Genomic DNA, 11,518 nt, shown 5'->3' with positions numbered 1-11,518 from the left:
TGAGACTGGACCCTAACAGCACCCGCAGTGCCTCCTCCTACAGACTCCTGGAATCATTAAAAAAGAAAGAAAGAAAGAAACGAGAAAGAGCTTGTGCTAGACCTGCCGGTATTTTAGGCTCATGAGATGTTAGAATATAAACGCAGTTTGAAACGCAGCACCGTCCCTTTTGATATAGCAAAAAGCTCTCTCCGCTAGACTGGGACTTTGGTACGATGCTGGAAGCCAAAAGTGCTGCTTGGCTCCTCTCCCGATGGCAGATTACCACGATCAATTTAGTCTTGGTTCAAAAACTCTTTTAGTTCTGCTATGCTGAAGTCAAATGGACTTCTATCATTATTTATTTAATTTTTTTTCGGCCCAAGATGCTCGGTAAAATGCAGAATGGGGTTGAGAGTGGAATCACATTTGGGAGAGGAGGCTTCATAGTTACTTGGCATTGAAGATTTCCCCAAGAAAAGAATCCATGACCAAGGACAAGAGTACAGCGGTGAGGACCCACTTCCCCCTCTAGCACTCTGCAATGAAATAGAAACAAACATGGACCGTATCATCCTTCATCCACGTTCCAGACTCTCACGTGTATTTACTCCCGCGTCACTGATACGTGATGTGAGCACATCTGCGTCTCCGCGGCCAATTTTCCATTCGGCACGTGTGCTTCCTTGAACAGGGCAGAACCTCCGTGAGCCTCGATTTCCAATCTGTGAAATAGGAACGAGGTGCGTGCCACCCTCTGAGAGAGGATGTGGGGGTTGGTCTGGGTGGTCCCAGAGGACCCGCCGACCCTAGGTGGCCAAACCCTCTCTCTTGGCTTCTACGATACTGCGTAGCTCACTCCACGTTGATGAAGACGTCCGATTGTGCTCTGGTTCTGGAAAGATAGTCTAATCTATGGATCGTGAAGTCTTGCTGGAATGGAGGTGTTGTCTTCATTGTCATGTCAGGACACTTGAGACTTCTGTGTTTAAGACACTTTCTATAATACAGGAAAGAGCAGAATTTTTATTTTTTTTCCCCAAACCAAGCTCGCTTGGCACCAATGGCCATGCTTTGTCCGGTCACCATAATGGCCCCCAAGAGACATGTGTGGAGCGTCGGATATAGTGGCACTCAGTTACAGCAAGAAGCTATAGGCTGGCCTCCTGGAATCTGTCCGTGCCTGCCAGGCGTCTTGCCCCCACCCCTTGCTAGGCTGTTTGATGAGGACCCCACTCCATCTGGTGAGATCTGGGAACCTCTGGTCCTGTTACCAAATCACTCCCCCCGGCCCCTATATCTAGAAGTCTCCCGGGAGGGAGGACCAGGGTAATAACCACGCTAATGACAAAGCGCTAACCGAAGACCCGGTAACCTCTTGGTTTCCTCCCTTCCCATGGCCGTGGTAATGAAGCCGGGCAGGCACTGGGGAAGTAACAGGATCCAGCTTGGGGTGAGCTAAGAGGTGGTTTGTGGTCAGGCGCCCAGCAGATGGGTTCAAATTACCTGGCTTTAGTTTCCAATAATTGGTGGGCTGGGTTACCCTCCAGCTCAGGGGACCTGGGTCTATACAGCTCTGGTTATCAACCCAGAAGGAGAAGAGACCCTCCCCAACAGGAGACCCTGCAGGCAGAAGTGGGGGGCACAAGGGATGCCCCAGTGATTCAAGGAGACTGGCGGGCCAGAGTCCTCAGCCAGCCTGGAAGGCTTCTCATAATCTTCTCACAGATGTTACAAAGGCTTCTGCCGAAGATGGGAAAGAGCGGCGATCAGGAGAGCCCAGATCTGGTCATATCATCCGCATTTTAGTTTTCAACTATCAGAATGTTTATGTGCACGCACATATTTCCAAATGGCGGCTCAGGCAAGCAAGCAGGCACCTTGCTGTGGGTCTACTCACAGTCTTGCTAACGGCTAGATTTTAGTGGGGGCCTTGTGGACGCCAGGCTGTGTGTTTTACACGCAGGAGCTTATATAATGTGAAAGTGACCTCCATGGGGTACAGACTCCTACAGCCCGCAGCTCACGGTTGTGCATGTTGACGGCAAGAGGGGTGAACAGGTGTCAGCTGTTCCCACGGCTCCTCGTGGACAGCCGGACAATGCTCCCGACCCCGTACGTGTCAAGCCATCTCCCTCACCGAACTCGCTGTCTCTGCCAAGGAAAGACTCTCCACCTCCTCTCTTGGCAACGCTAAGGTCTCCCCCAGGCATCTGCACCCACAGCACCTTCCCCCAGTCTCCCCAGCATGCAATAAACCATTCAGCTGTTCACCCACTTATTCGTTCGTGCCGAAGCGTCTCCCCAAGCCTGCTCTTCTCTTCTGCCTGGCATTAGCCTGGCAGATCCCGGGTGCTCGATGACCACTTTTGGGCCGAATCAATAAGCGAGAACATCATGATTAATGAGACAGGGCGCTTCGGTGGGAAGCCCGCGCGCAGCCCGGTGAGGAAAATGGAAATACACACAAATCTATAATACACCGGGACCGTCCATTTCGCAAAGACGATGGTGAGGGAAATTACCACAGTGAGGATAAATGAAGTCGTGTGTGCAGAAAAGCGAAGCATCTTACACCTCATTGGGCGTGCACACATATACGTTCCGTGGCCAGGTCGGCGTGGCTTCCCCCGTAGACTGCTGTTTCCAGGGCTGGAAGGGAAATGAACATATGCACCCCTGTGCACGTGTGTGTATGTGCGTTTGCATCGTCAATCCTTGGCATCCCCGGGGCCCCTGGTTCACACCTGGTTGTATCCTTGGTGCCCAGCCTCCGATGGGTGCTTAAAGAAAGCAAACCAAGGGCTGAGATCAAGATAGGAGGCAGTTATAATGTCACCCCAAAGCCTCCTGGGGGCTTTAGAAAGGCGGCACGAGTTATTTTGTATTCTGCGTTTGTTCTCAGAAGTGCTCTCTGACAGATCATCTGGGAACAAGACCAAGAGAAAATACAGCTGTCTCGCTCCTACCTGCTGCGAGCTCCAAGCCACAGCTCTCCCAGAAACTTCCCAGAGAGGAAGAGGCACTGGCTGGCTGGGAAGGGCAGTTGGCTGGGACCTGGGAAGCACGACTGTCCGCAGAATGGGGGTGATCTCAGCCTTAGTGGGGCCATCGGGGAGCAATCTGACATAATCCGTGAAGCTAGCTCTTAGTCAGTTGTCTGGCCCACAGGACAGACCCCTGACCTTGATGACCCTCAGTTTCCACATCTGCAAAATGGGACTAATAAGCCACCAATGAGAGAATGACCCCTGAGTCAACTTGAGAGACTGTTGAGTGCGACGGAGGCGCGGTCTGATTTACCACCTTACAGTGTGTGCCTTTATAACGCCTGACCTTACCGCGAATGCGAACCTTGCCCTTCTGGTGCGTTATGTAATTGTCACGGCCAACTGAACAATTCTCACATCAAGGCTGTCTACGTTACTGAGGTGGCCACTGGGAGAGCTCGGGCCCCCAGACAGTTAAACCACGCTGGGGCCACCTGGTACTTGAAGCACTTCAAGGGCCTTCATAAAACTGTTGGGTGACCACAAAACCAACCACGGGTTCCTGAGGAGCCCGGGCGAGCAGCGCCGCTAACACCGCGGGAGAAAGGGGATGACACAGCGTTTTGGGGCTCCCGGCCTCGGGCAGGCTACGGGTCCCGGTTATCAGCTTCTCACAGAGTCCCGCGTGGAAAGTCCCACCTGGCCGAGGGCTCTGGCTCTCTGGCCCTCTCTGCCTGTGCCTGGGCTGTCCCCTCAGGGGCTGCACGCCTTGAACCCTTAATGTTTGAAGGAGTCTCAGTGTCTTTGGGTTTCAAGGGGATGGGCTTTTCAGCCGACAGCAGCCATCGCTGGTCTTTCTTGGGCAGCCTTAAGAGGGCAGAGGGGAAGCAGAGAGGAGCCAGGCACAGGGCGGGGCATCCCCCGGTGAGATGTCTTAGCAAGGTCTTGGTCACTGCAGGGCTTGGACATCTGGGGACAGAGCCCTGGAATATACTGACACCACCTGTTTCCTCCCTAAATCTTAGATCGCCTCCCTCAGACCCCCCCTCCCTACACACACGTGCCCTGGGCCGGGGTGGGGGGGTCGTCCCTGGGTGAAGATCAGAGGTTTAGACGCCCCCGGGAAACAAACAAAAAAAGGTATTATTACCTGTGTGCATTTCAAGATAAGTGTCCTAGACTTCCGGTGGGACCTCTGGCCCCCAAATCAACTTAGAACCAGAATGTAGTAGTAGAAAGGCACTGGTTGTGCCTCTGGGTATGGGGCCTGCAGTCCTAGAACAACGCACAACCCTGCTGCATGGAGGGGGGTGGCTAGGGAAGCTGTTGGGGAGAACAGGGGTCTCCGCTGGAGATCCAGGCACGCGGGTTGACAGCAAGGCATCAGCACGGGGCCGTGCCGGGAAAAAGCGGGAGACACCGAGAGGGTCTGGCAGAGGACTGGACGGTAGGAGCTCCCACTGTCCAAGCCAGTGACGTCAGAGGCTCCGAGGGCAGTTCCAGGGAGTGACGGCTGCGGGGGGGAGTGGACAAGTCTAACTGATGAAGATCAAGAGGGCCTGGACTTTACAGAAGAAGTAGGACCTGAGGTGTTCCTGGAATAACAGAGGCACGCTTATTCTCAAGCGGAGCTGATGGAGGTAGAGGCAGGAAGATTCCAGGAACTGCAGAACCCACACGGTTCCCAGCCTGCCTCCCGCCCCGTCCGTGGGCCTTGCCAAGTAAGCGCCCCTCTGTGTCGACACCCGCCCAGGACCCATTGCCGGTCTTTACTGGAAGACGCGTTTCACTTCAGGGTTTTTGTTTGGTGACATGCCACCCTAGGAGTCAAAGGCTAGCCCCCAGAGGCGTGTGGGAGTCCCATCCCTCGGGGTGAGAAGCTCAGAGCCCCTCATCTTGCTGGACCGTGTAGGAGGCACAGCGAAGGGGGACGGCCAGCCGGCAAACACAAACTTGGCTGAAACGCCGACGCACAAGGCACACCCCACTGTCAAACTTCTGCCGGATGCCTCCAAGAAATGAAAGAGAGCCGGGCTGCCCTGTGGGGCTCAGTGGCCCTGCCCTTGCTGCCTAAGGAAGCGGGCAGTGAGGGAGGAGAGACAGGGGAGAAAATGGCAGAAAACGCATAGGCCAGTCCAATCCCAGGCTGGTTTATTGAGCGCCTACCGTGGGCTGTGACTGCCCTTGGGGGGCATAAAGGAAGAGGGTCTCGGGACCAGAGCCTAGTTTATGGTGGTCCTGGCCTCGTGACCTTCCATTCGGGGTGAAAGACCCCAGAGCAATTAGGACTGTCCTGGGCCACTCCTCCGCCCCGAGGGACACATTCCTGAAAGTCATCCTCTGAGCCTCAGTCTCCCATGTTCAAGATGACGGTAACCAACTTCTCTCCATCCAGGCTCCGTCTACAGGAAGCCGAGGAGATAAAAGGAGGGAGCAAGCACAGAGAACAGGTTTCGTAAACCGAAACTCCTCGTAGGAGGTGGGCTTTGTACTCAGGGCTTCTAGGGCCGACAGTATGCACACGAGGAGTCCCCTTCTGTTTCCCTTGTAAGCATCTGAAACATTAAAATAAAATAAAATACAATAAAATAAAATACAATAAACGTTGACGGTTTCTTCTTTTCATCTGAACGCAGAGGCCACCAACCACTCCTTGAAAGAGTGAGCTTTGCAATATGAATTCGCAGCCCATCTTTGACGCCTTGGGGGCCTCATGCACTTTGGCATGGGGAATGTTTCGGATTCAGATCGGTAAGATGTTGCCGGCTCGGCATCATTTAACACGCCCAGTGGGGCTGGGGGCAGCACCCTGCAACCAGGCGCATTAATATTTCTGCAGGAAGATGTCTGAATGCGAGCCCAAAGTGGGATAAATAAGGACTATAAGTAGCCTCGTGTCAGCTCAGGTCAACGTTTGCTGCTAAATGAATTCAGGAGAGGTCAGCTGTGGCAGCCAAACACGTCACAAAAGTTAGGCGTTTCAGGGTGTTGGGGCTAAGCAGTTGTGGATGTGTGATAACCAACGGCGTTGACCGGGTACCCCTCCAGCCCCCATGTTGAGTGTGCCAGGCACCGCCTCTCAAGGCAGGCCTTGTTACTACCCCCCATGCTGTGACAGGGAACCCGAGGCGTAGAGAAGATCGTGAGGGCGACAGCTAGCATGGTGAGGTCTAGTCTCCTCTACTTCCAGAGCTTCCATTGTGAACCAAGGCATCAGACCCAAATCCTAGGACCGTCAAGCCGGAGCTGCAGAAATGGTCTGAGGACCAACGTGGTTCACAGGGATGCAGAAAACAGCTTACTCTGGAACTCCCAAGTTTCGCGAGGACCTCCTTCCGTCCAAGAAGAGAGGGTAAGGTTAAGAGAAGGAAAATCAGAAGGGGAGTAAAATGTAGACGCTCTGTTTTCCCCCGGAGGGTCAAGAAATCAGGACTCCTAGGTCCAATTCACCTGGACTTCTTACCTCCAAGGACCACGTAGTCTCCTCCTTACCTTTCTTTCCCCTGTCCCAGTGTGAGAACCTCCCGACTCCCCTGTCTCCAGATGATCTCCTTCTGACTTTCTTCACATCACTGTTAGATTTCTACTCCTAAAGGGTATCTCTGAACGTGGCATTTCTCTGCTGAAAATACCCCGGGGTCCCCGCTCTCCACCGAAGTTCCAATGCTTTGCACTGGCCTCCAAGGGTACCCGTGTGCTACGTGCCTCCTCCGGTCAACCAAAGCGCGTGATGTCACTGGATAGGCCCCCGTCTTTCCACGCCAGACTCTATTGCCACTTCTGTTTTGTTTTGTCTTGCTTTCAGTGGCGTTCTCTTGCAATTTAAGGAAAAGCCTGCCTGGATTTTAAAGCCCAGCTCAAATACTACTTTTCCAAAGAAGACCTGCTTATTGCACGAAAGATGGAAGGAAGCCTGTGTATTCTCAACTCACACACTCTTGCTTTTCCCTCTTTTCCAGCAGTTTTAGGTGCCTCTTCAGTTAGAACCATTCCTTCAGGTCTACTTGGTTTAATACGGTACGCTGGGCTCCACATTACTAATGAAATTATTACCACCTATCGCATAATCTGGTCCATGGGCACCATGTTATATGGACTAAATGGAACTCAACGGGATGCAACTAGAAAGCAACATTAATTAAGCTCTAGAACACTTGGGTTGCAAATCTAGTTCCGTTTTCCTAGGTTCCTGCCCTCCGGTTTTCAGATAATAGCCCTCTTATTAGCATATTGCTTTTCAAGGATTTCCCCTAGTCTCTGGTAACAAGAAATCCAATTTCAAAGGATTCTTTATAGAGAGCTATTTACCTTTTCCTCCTCCCCTCTATCTGTAGATAATACATTGTACCCGATCAGTTCCTCTCTGGAACTTTCCTCTCTGGAAAACTCACAACGCTTACGAATAAAAAAAGAAAAGAAATCATTTACTTCTTTTTGCTCTGTGCCACTCTAAACGCCACCACCCTGTCCGTTTTCTCAGAGCAGCCATGTGTACCACCAGGATCTGCGATGGCCCTGTCGACTTTCTTGGCTTGTAGTTACCAGCTCACGAGATGTCTAAGATGCTCGCCAACAACGGGTCCTTGTTTTCTCTATTCACGTGTGCTTGGGTCAGTCAGGTGTACAATGTCTAGAAGTAGACTTCTTAGGCTCTGGCATTGGATTCTGTCTGAAAGATGAAGGGTGTCCTAGCAATTCGATCTTTAGTGATGGTTGGGGGAGTTGAGGAGTTGCAATCTTTAAGTTAAAAATGGCTTTTCTGGAAGAAGAGCTCAGACTTCCTGTGATTCTTCAGATGAGCAAGAGGCTTCAGTGCTGGATTTTTTTTAACCTTTTATTTATTTTTTTGAGACAGAGAGAGACAGAGCATGAATGGGGAAGGGTCAGAGAGAGGGAGACACAGAATCGGAAACAGGCTCCAGGCTCTGAGCTGTCGGCACAGAGCCCGACGCGGGGCTCGAACTCACGGACCGTGAGATCATGACCTGAGCCGAAGTCGGACGCTCAACCGACTGAGCCACCCAGGCGCCCTCAGTGCTGGATTTAATCATAGAAAGAGTCTTTCCTTTCCGTCTTGTCTCTTGGGTCTCCTGGCATTTCTGCCAGCTTCACAATCCATGGGAAATTTACAACAGGAAACCCCCGTAGCACAGAGGGCTCTCCTGGTTATTCCTGATAATTCCTACAAACATCTCATCTTCCGCTGGTTCCTTAACATCCTGTGCTGCCTTTCACTTTTAGTCCTGTTATTTTTTTTTTTAAAAAAATGTTTATTTATTTTTGCAAGAGAGAGAAAGAGGGAGACACCGAATCTGAAGCAGGATCCAGGCCCGGAGCTGTCAGCACAGGGCCTGATGCGGGGCTCGAACTCATGAACTGTGAGATCACGACCTGAGCCAACTGACACTTAACCAACTGAGCCATGTGGGCGCCCCTCGGTCCAGTTCTGATTAGGAAGACACCTTAACCATCAACATGTTCCCAGGAGCCAAATGACAGACATGGACTCTTAGCCTGTTCAGAAGTTCGGGAGCTTTGGCCAGCCTTGGGTAGCCACATCGGCATTGCTGGGATGACCTTGGGAGCTGGGTCTGCCTATCCTACTGTCTGCAGCCTGTCCCCACCTCCTCAGTCCCTGCTCATATAATACTAACACTGGGTAGCTCTAAGGGATGTGAGCTTACACATACTTTAATTTCAGGTTTCTGTTGTTTGTTTGGCTGTCTTGTTCAAGAAACTTTTTTTAAAGTTTATTTATTTATTTTGAGAGAGAGAGAGAGAGAGAGAGAGAGCGCACATAAGCAGAGGGGTTGGCGGAGAGAGAGGGAGAGAGAGAGAGCAAGAGAGAGAGAGAGAGAGAGAGAGAGAGAGAGAGAGAGAGAGAGAGATTGAGAATCCCAAGCAAACTCCATACTCAGAGTGTGGTCTGACTTGGGCCTCAATCCCAGGTTCCTGGGAGCATGACCTGAGCTGGAATCATCAGCCAGCTGCCCATCCAGGCACCCCTCAAGGAGCTTTTCACATTGACTAGAGCTTTGATAATATATATGCACCAATTTTCCTGAAAAACTTCTTTTTTTTATGTTTTTTAGTTTTTTTTTTTTTTTTTTGAGAGAGAGAGACAGAGTGTGAATGGGGGAGGGTCAGAGAGAGAGGGAGACACAGAATCTGAAGCAGGCTCCAGGTTCCGAGCTGTCAGCACAGAGCCTGACGCGGGGCTCGAACCCACGAAGTGTGAGATCATGACCTGAGCCGAAGTCGGACGCCCGACTGATTGAGCCACTCAGGTGCCCCTGAAAAACTTTTCTAAAATAAAATGTCTCATCTGGATCTGTTTCTGATCCATGCTTTTATTTGCCACGTGTCAGATTCAGTCCAACAATAGCGACACCATTGCGCTGTTGTTGTGTCTGTATGAAAGCTCTACTTTGGGCCAGACCCCGTGGCTCCTATTGACGTTACAGAGGTGACTAAGTCCTGGTTATCCCCCACCTCAAGAACCTCCTAGTCCAGAAGACGAAATTGACACAGGCTCATTATAACCGATTTAGACCTTCTCTTTTTCATCATCTCTTGGAGACATCGGGAGGGGCCTCCTGACCCACCTCCCAAGGCTTCGTTGAGCATATGGGCAACACCAGCATGCCTTTCCTTGTGGAGTTTGGGGCATCAGGAGTGGGAGTTCTTCTGCCTGTCACTAAAGCAGAGACAACATGAGTGGGTACAACTGACATGTTTCTTCCTTTTGGGAGTGTGGGTGCCTGCAACATTTTCTTTTCTTTCTCCCTTCCAGAAGTGCAGCCGGGAAAATGCCAATGAGGAGTGGGTGGTTCCAACCACAGCCATCCAACCGGCCACCCTGAATCTTCTAAATCTTAAACATCTATGTTGATACGGGGCTGGGAAGATCAGACAATATGCTGCTTGCTCCCTTGCCCATATTGGAAGACGCTCGGAGCATTGCCAGAACAGGCTACTGAGATCATACGGATCTTTATGCTAACAGAATGCCAATACTGATTCTAAGACTAACACTAGCACAGGCTAAGAATACAGCTTTATGTTCCTATACTTGAGTGTTGCAGCTCAAACTTCACTTTCCTCATGGCAAGTTTCCCAGCTTCCTCTTCCCAATGTTGTTGGCACCCTCTCCACTTCCTATTGTGACCCCGTACTTCCTACTGTGACCCTGCACTTGCCCTTCTAGCACACCCCTTACACATACAGGTATGTGTTTAATGTCTGTGTCCACCATTAGCCCGTCAGCTTTGTTTGGAGTAGGAGGGGGTCTTTTTCATCATTGTTCTTCCAGAGTCTAGTGTGGGTCCTGACACAGAGTAGGTGTTTAATATTTAATATGTATTTGCATAGTTGAAACAAGATTCAACATTTTGTTTGGTGACCACAATGACCTTTTTAAGCTATGCAAAATGGACTTTATTACCCCAGCATACAGACGAGGAAACAGATTCTGGGCTGGTGACTGAGATCAAGCCAAAGTTCTAGAACCTATGTTTTCCAATTATCAAGATTCCACCCCCCCCCCCCAAAAAAAAAAAATATATATATATAATCTTTGGGAAGACAACTGTTTGGATGTCATTGCCTATGGGATTAAAACGGGGGGGGGGTCATTGAGGATCGTTTTAAACAATCATTTTATGAAAATAAGCCATTGTTTACTAAGGTGGTTTGGAGAATATAGGTCATAAACAAGAAGGGATGACAGTCCCTCAATTTCCTTTCTGTACATTTGTGGGGGACATGTGACATGCTAGCTCACTGAGTGGTTCTCAGGGACAAATACAGTCTCAAGGTTGTAAGATTTGGGGAGCCTGTCTCCGTGTCAGATGATGGGAATTTATCTCCATGACATAGCCATTTTGAGAGCCTGTCTCTGTGTCACAGTGTTGGGGACTTATTTCCACGACATCCTCATTTTCAGTGCCCCTTCACTGTAGCTCTGGGAACTCCCTAGAAATCATCTGAAAGTTCAGCAGCAAATGTTTTGAAAAGATGTTTTCTAAGACGTCTGCTTTTCCAATATTATTTCCCTAGGAGAGATCGTTCAAAAGCTCTAGTCTATGCCCCTCCACTTTCCAGATTGCTAGGTCTCTGAAAATCCTATTGCAAAAGGTTCATCTTGATCAGATCCCAGACTCTGTCCTTGTAGATTTACAGCCTAGAATGTGGGCCAGGTGCTTTAGATTTGTCTTTCAAATTATCCAGGCAACTGGTTCATTGGGGGAAAAACGTTGTCCCTCAGAAACAGAAGAATGTTGGGATATGCCCAACGGGTGTCCATGCCTATTGGTACCAAATAACTACCTAGATCCATTGACGTGCTACCTTCAGGTGCAACACCTGTGAGGTGATGGAGGGGTGACCTACAAACCCAGAAGCTTTCTTCTTTTAATGCAAAGTCTTTTTAACAAAATACACCTTTGCCTAACCGTCCATGTCCTCTAGCCAACTTCCCACGTGGAGAGATTTAAAAGAGCATGCCCCACTCCCAGGATTTCTCACCCCCAATTTCACGTAGGTGACCC

The 11,518-nt window shown here is 50.4% G+C and overlaps 1 long non-coding RNA gene across 1 annotated transcript; it reads right to left on the bottom strand.

The window, feature by feature from the left end:
• Nucleotides 1-310: 310 nt before the first annotated feature.
• LOC109501209 lies at nt 311-2,742 on the bottom strand. The gene is made up of 2 exons (XR_002159170.3): nt 2,505-2,742; nt 311-979 (listed from the first exon to the last, which is right to left on the bottom strand). It is a non-coding gene; the product is annotated as an uncharacterized LOC109501209 (long non-coding RNA).
• Between the last annotated feature and the right edge of the window lie 8,776 nt (nt 2,743-11,518).

Source organism: Felis catus, chromosome B3 (assembly GCF_018350175.1).
Source record: "Felis catus isolate Fca126 chromosome B3, F.catus_Fca126_mat1.0, whole genome shotgun sequence".
In the NCBI taxonomy this organism is placed as follows: Eukaryota; Metazoa; Chordata; class Mammalia; order Carnivora; family Felidae; genus Felis; species Felis catus.
This window is presented reverse-complemented; position numbering and strand designations above follow the sequence as displayed.